Source organism: Equus asinus, chromosome 12, assembly GCF_041296235.1.
Source record: "Equus asinus isolate D_3611 breed Donkey chromosome 12, EquAss-T2T_v2, whole genome shotgun sequence".
Lineage (NCBI taxonomy): Eukaryota > Metazoa > Chordata > Mammalia > Perissodactyla > Equidae > Equus > Equus asinus.
Genome location: NC_091801.1, coordinates 42,316,733 through 42,326,524, shown reverse-complemented (window position 1 = coordinate 42,326,524; position 9,792 = coordinate 42,316,733). Strand labels below are relative to the sequence as shown.

Genomic DNA, 9,792 nt, shown 5'->3' with positions numbered 1-9,792 from the left:
TCACCAATAACATTATATAACCTACACAACAAAGAGCATCTACTTGCAAGAAATGCAGCACATTGTTTTTTATTTCCTGTATCTCATCTATTCAATACACATTTTTTCCATGAGAAACATTATTGGTGTTAACACTCATCCGAAAGTTCATTACTTAATGCAAACGATTTTCTAGGTAGAGAAAAAAATTGTATATATTTCTGTAGATTAGGGCACGTTTTGCAACATATTTTGTAATTTTCCTCTCAGAAGTATGAAAATTCTAAAGAAAAGATTATGAAATATATTGAAGTAAAACCTCTTAAAGGCAGGAACTAGCTTTTTTTTTTTCAGTATTTTGTACTTCTAAATAGAGTCTGGACTTTATCTTCACATTGTTTTATAGAACTCATATATCTGTATTTTTCTTGAATTTGCATTATTAGGTCCACAAGAGACGTACTTTTTTTTTTTAACTTTTATAAAATACTCCATTTGGGAAAGTCTGTCCTACTAGATTTCAAACAACGTGGGAGCAAGATCTTGTTTGACTTCATCCACGTATATTTTTCAGTAACAAGTTTCAGTGTCTTGCTCATAAATATTGCTTAAATAAAGCATGAATGCAAATTTTTCTTTCTGTAGTATTTTATACTTGTTTTAAAATAAGTTGAAAAGGGTTTAATTAAACATAGAAGTAGCTCCCCTCCAAAAATTTCTCTCCTTCACTATTTGTGATCACTAAGAGGAACCAGAAAGAACAACTCCCCAGCGAGACAAGTGAAATATAAAAAGAGTAAGAGAAAGAAAAAGAAAGGAACCTTGTCTTCTATACCACATTCACTTAAGACAAAAATAGGGAAGCTATTTTTTAGCTTGAAAATAATGTTATGTATTCTATGCTGCAGATATTCAATTTTATATCCTAGGAAACACTACTGTTCTACTAGGAGGCAGTGTAAGTGTGAGTCCTGGCTCTGCCGCTTGTTGTGAGACCTTGGTTAAGCTACCCGACCTTGCCAACCCTTACCGTCCCGGTCCGTAAAAGGTAGTAACATCTACCTCCACAAGCGATTGATCGAATAAGGCTGACAACACAGCGATGACACGTGCCAAGCGCTCCTGTGGCACCTGTCATCACGAGCAGCTCAGTGAAGTTCGTTATCTCAGCGACTCGGTGGGTCAATGCAGTACACGTAGAAGCACACTGATGGGAGTGCGTAGGTTGAATTTCATTACACAGGTTAGTATTAGCCAGGCATTTTACTAGCTGGACTCTGAGTATTGTTTAATCTCACTGTGTTTAATTAGCCAAATTCAAAATTAGTAATTCTGCGCTCAGGTTATCTCATTCTCCACGGCGCGGTCAGAGAAGACACTGCCTCTTGAGGATCGCAGACTGCAGCGTTTGCAGTGCGCGTTTGCTGTGGCGGAAGAGAACACCGGACGTTCAAGCCCGGGCTCAAGCCACGATCTCTCAAACCATGAAGACATCTGCAGCGAATTTACCAAAAAAAAAAAAAAAGGCAGAGCAACACCGACATGTCAATCTTCTAAAGCTTCCGAAGCCGCTGCCGGAGTCCAGGGCGCTGGCGCGCTCGCGGCATTGCGACAGGGGCGGGGCCGCAGCCGTAAAGCAGCGTCCCAGACCACGTGGGTCCAGGGCTCGGGACCTGCTCCGGACCCTGCCCCGGGTTAGCCTGGCCAACTGAAAGCCGAATCCGGGCTCCAGGAAACTGGTAAGTGGCTGGTGGCGTTGCGGGCAAGCGCTGGCGCACGGGGCGATGGAAGCGGCCCTGCACTGCCCGCGCTTTCCGGGGACTGCTTATTCCAGAGGGTATTGGGATGGAGGTAGGGTTTCTGAGTCCCTGTTCTCCTTAACTGCAGAGGAAAATCTTCTCGCGTGGTCTCAACTCGTAATACGGTTTATACTTAAAAGCATAACTATGCTAGGGCGTAGGAGCGAAGTCGCACTGCAAAATGATTGTCCCGTTCAAAATTGGAATTAAAATGAAGGACTTTTCCAGTATAGCTTCATGGGAAAGAGTTGAATTGATTTATTCCGTTAGATGTCTCTTCAAATCACTAAATACAGCCAGAAAAGCTGTTAGGTGGCGTACTGTAATTTTGAAAATCAGTCCGTTGCCTTCGTGAAGTGACGGGAAGTAAATTAAGAAAAATGTTTTCTTTATTAAAAATTAATCTTTAAATAAAATAATATATGGGTAGCAATGACATATTTACAATTCCAAAATAAAATTTCTGAACTATCATGTAAGCTTTGTTTGTTGTGGATGTTTAACTCTAGGTGTTTTTCCGTTCCAGCCTGTTGTAGAATCCTTATCCCCATCCCATCCTTGGAAGTTTGCCTTTGAAACACAGCTTGCACTTTGGTTGCAAGAATTAGGTACATCTTCAGAGGCAAAGATGCTGATTTAGAGTGTTTGGACGCTAGAGCGGCTAGGACAGTGCTTGGCACAAGGTAGTGTTAGCTAGTACTGGTTGGTTGGATGAATAAATGGTGTAACAAAAAATATACAACGAAAAGATGAGATACAGTTTATAAAAAGGCATCTGTAGATCATAAAACTTTGTTCTTTCCTTTAGGAAAGACGACCGAGGGGGCGGAGAAGAGGTAGAAGATGTGGCAGAGGCGACAGATAAAGGAGAACGACAGAGAGGAACCCGGCCCCGAATGGGCTTTGAGGGAGGCCAGACTCCATTTTACATACGAATCCCAAAATACGGGTTTAATGAAGGACATAGGTAGGTTGTTCTGCTTTTTAAAGTAGAAAGCCCTGTTTTTCGCTGAGAATCACCTAAAAGATAGCTTGGTAGAAATTGATAGTCACTTTGAAGCAAACTTTTGCCCCTGTTCCTCTGAAGCATCTTTAGTCGTGCGATTAGTTTGGAATAGTAGGGAAAAAAGCCCAGACATTGAGCCTGCAAAATGGAGATAATGATGCCTGTTCTCCTGGTTGTTTAGAGGCTTAGCAATAATATATATAAAAACCTGGCTCATTGTGATTACCCAATAAATGACAACTACCATGGTTACTTTGAGTTCCATTAATGCATAATTCAGATAGTGGGTTAAATTTTCCCCAGATTTGTTTGTTGATTTGTGTAAATGAGTGAAGTAAAATGCTTAAGAGGCAAATTATTTTTAGCAAAATAAAGGAAATGCTGGTTTTGTTTCGTTACCAAAAATCAAGCAGTATAACGTTTGTGTTGTAGTCAGGAGGGTCTTATTTTGTTACCATCTAAATTGTTGGAGGAAAATAGAGAACAAAACTTTTAAGTTGATTTGGAGAACTTAGAGGAAGAGAGTTGAGTTTTCCAACTGTTACTCTCTTGTTTTGTAGCTTCAGACGCCAGTATCAGCCTTTGAGTCTCAACAGGCTGCAGTATCTTATTGATTTGGGTCGAGTTGATCCTACTCAGCCTATTGACTTAACCCAGCTTGTCAATGGGAGAGGTGTGACCATCCAGCCATATAAAAGGGATTATGGTGTCCAGCTGGTAGAGGAGGTAAGTCTGGATTAGTATTTTTGGAGTTAGATAGGAGGCTATTTCTGATTTTCATATAATCTATACTCTGCCTCCTTTGTTTTTATCCCTTTTGAATTGTTATAACCATTACATAGTGGTGATTGTGTTTATACTCAGTTGTGGTTTTAGAAAGCCAGCATGATGACGTCGAGGGGCCTCTGTTCCCATGGTCCAGGAATGTTCTTCTCCCGTGTGTCCGTTCAGCTTGTTCCCTCCCTCCCTTTGGTTCTCTGTTCAGATCTGATAATATCAGAAAGGTCTTTTTTGATTTTCTTTTATAAAGGAACACTCAGCCCCCACCCGCTTCCCCCACAGTCGTACTCTGTCTGCATTACTCTGCCCGAAGTATTTTTTTCTTTGAATATATGAACACCTGACATTTATTACTAAGTAATGCATTTATTTTTCATTGTCTTCCTCAGTGTGATGTAAGTTCTTTGAGAGCAGGTACTGTGATTCATTCCTATGTTTGCAATATTGGAAATATTGGCTCATGATAATAACTCAGTATTTATGGAGGAAAGGGATCAAATCCAATTCTAATCGCAGTAAAGGACTTTTCTATTTATAGAAGTTGGCCAGGAATTTCATAAGCAAATAAACGTGTTGTTAAGTAACTACTCCTCCTTCTTGTTGTCAGTAATGTAACTGTGTGAGTAACTTAGTGTCCACTAGAGGGAGGCATATGTTTACGGAAAAACCTTTTAGATTCCTTTGAAAAAGTAAACCTTATGGATAAAGGATTTTCAAATAAGATGATTTGAAGATAGATTACCAAATATGCGATTAAGTCTCAGTATCCTACTCTGGGTGTATAAGGGAATGCACATGTAAATTGACATGGAAAAATCCGTGACCTCTTCAGCTGTTAAACTGCGCATCCCAGCAACTCACAGGTATGTGTCTATTAAACTAACAAAAATAATCCTGAAAACGACACCAGGGCAGTGGTTGTGTAAGTACAGTTCCACATCGTTTACAGCTCTGTAAATTGATTTCAGATTTGTAGTAAATAGTGGATAATAAGACTTTCTGATCCTTCAGCATAAAATTACCAATTTGGAAAGATATGTTTTCAAGGAAAAACAAAATAAACCTAACTGATAGAAAGACATTCCTAAAAATGCTTTTATAATACTTAAAATACTGAAACTAACCCCAATGTCCAAGGATGGGGAGTGGTCAAGCAATCTATGGAATAGTAATTAAAAAATCACAAATTATAGGGGCTGGCCCTGTGGCCTAGTGGTTAAGTTTGGCGCCCTCCCCTTCTGTGGCCTGGGTTCAGTTCCTGGGTACAGACCCACACCACTCGTCGACGGCCATGCTCTGGCAGCAACCCGCAGACAAAATAGAGAAAGACTGGCAACAGATGTTAGCTCAGGGTGAATCTTCCTCAGCAGAAAAAAAAAAAATCACAAATAATATGGCAAGACCTTACTTTATTGAGTCAAACGTACCATAATTATTAAAATGCAGGTCGGTATCATAGATGGAAAAAGTGTATCTTAGAATTGATGGAATATTTTTTAAATATATTAAAGGTTCATAATTAATAAAAGGAACTTGATTGGGAGCCAGCTTGTTTCAACCACACCAAAATAGGAAAAAATTCTTATCACTACATAAAGAATGGTAATGATGCCATCTTTTTATTTTTGTCAGAATCTGTTTTGAAATTAAATATAGCACATCCTAACTAAAGTGATCAAAAGTAGAACTTAAAAAAGTTCAGGACTACATTTTTCAGTGTTGACCATGGTAGGGAAAGGTAAACTTATTTTCTGTCAGTTTAGAGGCTGTAATAAAGTCAATAACGAATGCAAAGTGAATTTCTGTTGTCCTTTGCTCCCTTTTTTCCTAGAGGGGGTGACCCCTCCAAAGCTCAGATATTTTATTCTTTCGCTGATTCTAGCCCACTCGTCCCCCTCTTTAACCTTCTCTTGGCCTCTTGCTTATTAATGGATAGGAAGATAAGTCATGATCTGTATCCTACAGCGTAATGTTGTGGTTAAGAACACATACTGTGGCTGGACTGTCTGGGTTAGAATCCTAGCTTTGTGATTTTGGGCAAGTTATTTAACCTTTCTGTGCTTCAGTTTCCCCATCTGTGAAGTTGGTTTAGCAATAATTCTGTCATAGGGTTGTTAGGAGGGTTAAACAGCCAACTATTACCGAAGTACTGGGAATGGGTGCTTATATTGGTGTCTACGAAATACATCAAGTGAAAATATAGTCATCTCTGCTCACAGGGAAGGAAAATTGGTAAAAGAAGGGGGCCTAGAAAATGTAAAAGAATTTGATGTTATTTGATAGGACCTCGAAGCAGAAGTCTTTGAAGTAGGAATTGCTGTTACATTGTGGGCATTTTGGAGGAGAAAACACAGTGTAAAAAGGAAGCTTGCCATAGTTAATTTACTTGTAGCCAAGCTAGCTACTCACAGACTATTTTGACGTGTTACAGGGTGCTGATACCTTTAAGGCGAAAGTTAATATTGAAGTACAGTTGGCTTCGGAACGAGCCATTGCTGCAATCGAAGAGAGTGGTGGTGTCGTTACTACAGCCTTCTGTGATCCCAGAAGTCTGGGTAAGCTTGCTCTGCAGTCATTTTCTTCTCTCCCTCTTTGTCTCATGCTGACTGCATGTGAGGATTGTAAAAGTCCTCATGGCTCTTTGACTTGCCGTTTGGACACCTCTGTTTTCTGTTTCAGGATTTCTTATTAGTGCTGTGGCTGGTGGGGCTCTGTCCTCTGATAGACCTCAGCCAGTAGGTCATAAAAAGGTTTTGTTTTTGTTTTGAACGCAGGGCTTAAATACAATGTTACCTATGTCTAGAAACTCACTAATGGTTGGTAACCCAGGAGTAACTCTGACTTTCAAGATACAAACTTTTGAAAATTAAGCATTTCCATTTGTTTACTTAAAACAAGCTTATTTAATTAAAAAAGTTCTTGGAATTAAGTTCTCATCTTGGTCATATTTAAAAATTAATGATTATAAAATACCATTATTAAAAGAAAATCATCATGTAAATAAAATAGTCAACATTTGCATTTCTCTTTTTTTAATTTAAAAATTGTTTTAGAAATTCTGTGCAAACCTGTTCCATTCTTTCTGCGTGGACAACCCATTCCAAAACGAATGCTTCCACCTGAAGCACTGGTGCCGTATTATACTGATGCAAAGAATCGTGGTGACCTGGCGGATCCGGCCAAATTTCCTGAAGCAAGACTTGAACTCGCCCAGAAGTATGGTTATATTTTACCTGACGTTACTAAAGATGAACTCTTCAAAGTGCTTACTACTCGAAAGGACCCAAGGCAGATTTTCTTTGGTCTTGCTCCTGGACGGGTGGTGAATATGGCAGATAAGAAAATCCTGAAACCTACAGAGGAGAATGTCCTCAAGTATTACAGCTCATGAATTCCCTTCCAAGAAAGCAGAGTTGGAAAAGAGGACTGGAAAAGGAGGCAATGCGATAAAACAAAGAATTGGTGCGGTCACTGTGTTTGAGTGATGTCTACAACCTGACTCTCAATAATACTTTCATCTTGGTCATTGTATTATTTATTATCATAGTCATTATCAAGGAAACTCTGCCTAGCAATGGCTTAAACAAATTAGAGTTTTTTTCTTATTTTTTATCACCTAAGAAGAATTGGTAGTGATGGTAATAGCCACAGCAGTTCAATAATCTTGCAGTTTCTGTATCTGCAATTCTCAGGGCCTCTCCCCAAGACCCTAAGATGATCACCATGGCTTCAGTAAGAATAACCTTAAAGGGCAGGAAGAAGCGGGGAGAATGGTTCAAGCTATAGCTGCCCTGTTCATAAGGAAGCAAAAGTTTTCTCATGCCCACCCCTTGCAGACTTTCATATACATCTTATTATCCATAGCTGTGTCATTTGATTCCCTCTAAGGGCAATGAGGCTGACGCACTGAGACTTAACTATGCCTGCCTCTACAGTTGGTAGATGGGAGAGGCAGAACATCCTTGGGGATGGAAATTGATTAGCCAACCACTAAGGACTGCCAAAGTCATCAAAAAAGTTATTCATTCAGTATATATTTGTTGAATGTCAAGTATTCTAGGTTCTATTTAAATAACATAATATACATATATTTTATAGGGTACTTGATATTTACAAAATATATTTTTATAAATATAAAATAATTAAAAATACTTGCGAAAAGGTGCACTACTCCAAAAAAAGATCATAATAGAAGTTTTCAATGTACATTTTTTAAAATGTGCTTTCAAAAACTGTACCTAGGCATTCTGGAAAATGGAATGAAAACAGGTATTGCAGTTTGAATGGTACTACGCTAGAAAACAAAAGTAGATAGTTGCAGCAAAAACTTGTAGATATAAAGATGTTTCTGTGAGAACATAAAGGGCTGATGTACCCATAATGCACATGACAGAGGGTTTCACAATGTGCTGCCAGGCACCGTAGCTTTTAGATACTCGTCGATCCGTTGCTGCTGCTGTTAAGTTGGTTTTTCTTACTAATGCAATAGGATAGACTTCGGGTAGATGATGGTCACACATTGTGTCCTGTGAGAAAATATTGGGCCGTGGAAAAGAGAAAATTAAAAGGGATGATTTAATTTTGAAGTTACATATATGATCCTGAAAGAGAGAAACAATAGGAATAGTATTATCTTATAATAGCACAACTATTTATTTGGTAATTTAAGACAACTGTTTAATATTATCTTTATTATGTTCAAGATTATCATTATTATGTTTAAGATATTATGTTTCTAAGACATAATTTTCACTCTGATCTCATTAGTAACAATATAACAAAAGTTGAGGCAAATTCATTTTTGTTTTCAATCTGAAAAAAGTCACTTTTGGAAGTTTCAAGAATGGAAAAAGTGCTATAAATGTGTTTCATTAAATTGTTCTTTTAAAAATGTATTTTGAAAGTCTACAACAATGTATGAACACACCATTTTACTATTAATTTCTTCTCCTGTACATATCCGTGAGACCAGAATAAAAATGGACTATTTTCCTGGCTAGATATGCATTTATCTCATAAGGGAGCTCCTAATTGCAAAAATACTTGGGTGAAACCATCATCTCCATTCTGTGGATCCATTCCCAACGTCAGATGGAGAGACGAATGTGACTGGATTTCACCTGTTCAGCTTGTAACCCCAACCTTTGTCTCCACTTGGAATAAAGTTGTGTACTTTGGCCATCAAAAGGAACTTCCCATTCACCATCTGGCCCTTCAGCAGTCCCCTAAGCACTAAAAATAAAAGTAAGACTAAACGGGTGAAATTAATTTTAATGATTTGTTTTAGTTAAGCCAATATTTCCAAGTATTGTCATTTCAATATGTACGTAGTGTACACTTAGTAATGAGATATTTGATCTTCTTTTTTTGTACTAAGTTTTCAAAATCCGGCTTTTACAGCATATCTCAATTCAGACTATCTGCATTTCAAGTGTTCAATAGCCAAATGTGGCTAATGGCTACTGTGTTGGACAGTCCAACTCCAGAGTATCTGGGATTTAGCTACTCTGTTTCCAGTTGACTAAAGCAGCACATCTACCGTGACAATCAAGTTCGGTGGTGGGTTAAAATAGTTCTATATAAATTGATGTGCATAATGAAGATGCATGCCTAATTAAAATACAAAACCACCTCCCCTTGGAGAGAAATCAAGCAGGTACCATAAGCCGAAACATAGACCACACATCAGAAAATATTTAGATAATCATCACAAATCTGCTTTTAATTTTGAAATATTTGAAACATAACCATCCAATATTAGAAGACTAACAGAAAATATTTGAAGTAATCCAATAGTACAAAATAGAGGCAATAAAAGTTATGAGTATTTAATAAATGTTGTGTTTAATAACATGGACAATATAGCCATGAAGTATCTTTAAGTAAAAAGAGTTAGAAGACACTGTGTCTGATATTACTTAATTTTGGTAAAGTAAAAATATTTATCATTATTTGAACAAATACATAGTAAAAAAGATTGAAAATCTATCGATCAAACTCTTTAAAATGTAATATATAGACGTCTGGTTTATGAAAATTTTGTATCTTTTCCACATGCTTATCTATGTTTTCTAAAGGCACCATTTTTTGTTCATAACAAAAAATAAAATAAGGCATGGCACTGTGCATGAGTAGCTAATCTGAAAAACCTTCCACTGTAAACGCCTGGATATGCAAGACAAATTATATCAAGCATTCTTGTACCTGCAAAATTGAGGTCATATAAAG

The 9,792-nt window shown here is 37.8% G+C and overlaps 1 pseudogene; it reads left to right on the top strand.

Annotated features, from left to right (window-relative positions):
* The window catches only part of LOC123283957 (large ribosomal subunit protein uL15m-like), a 63,770-nt pseudogene extending 55,207 nt beyond the window's left edge, over positions 1–8,563 (top strand).
* The last annotated feature ends 1,229 nt before the right edge of the window (positions 8,564–9,792 follow it).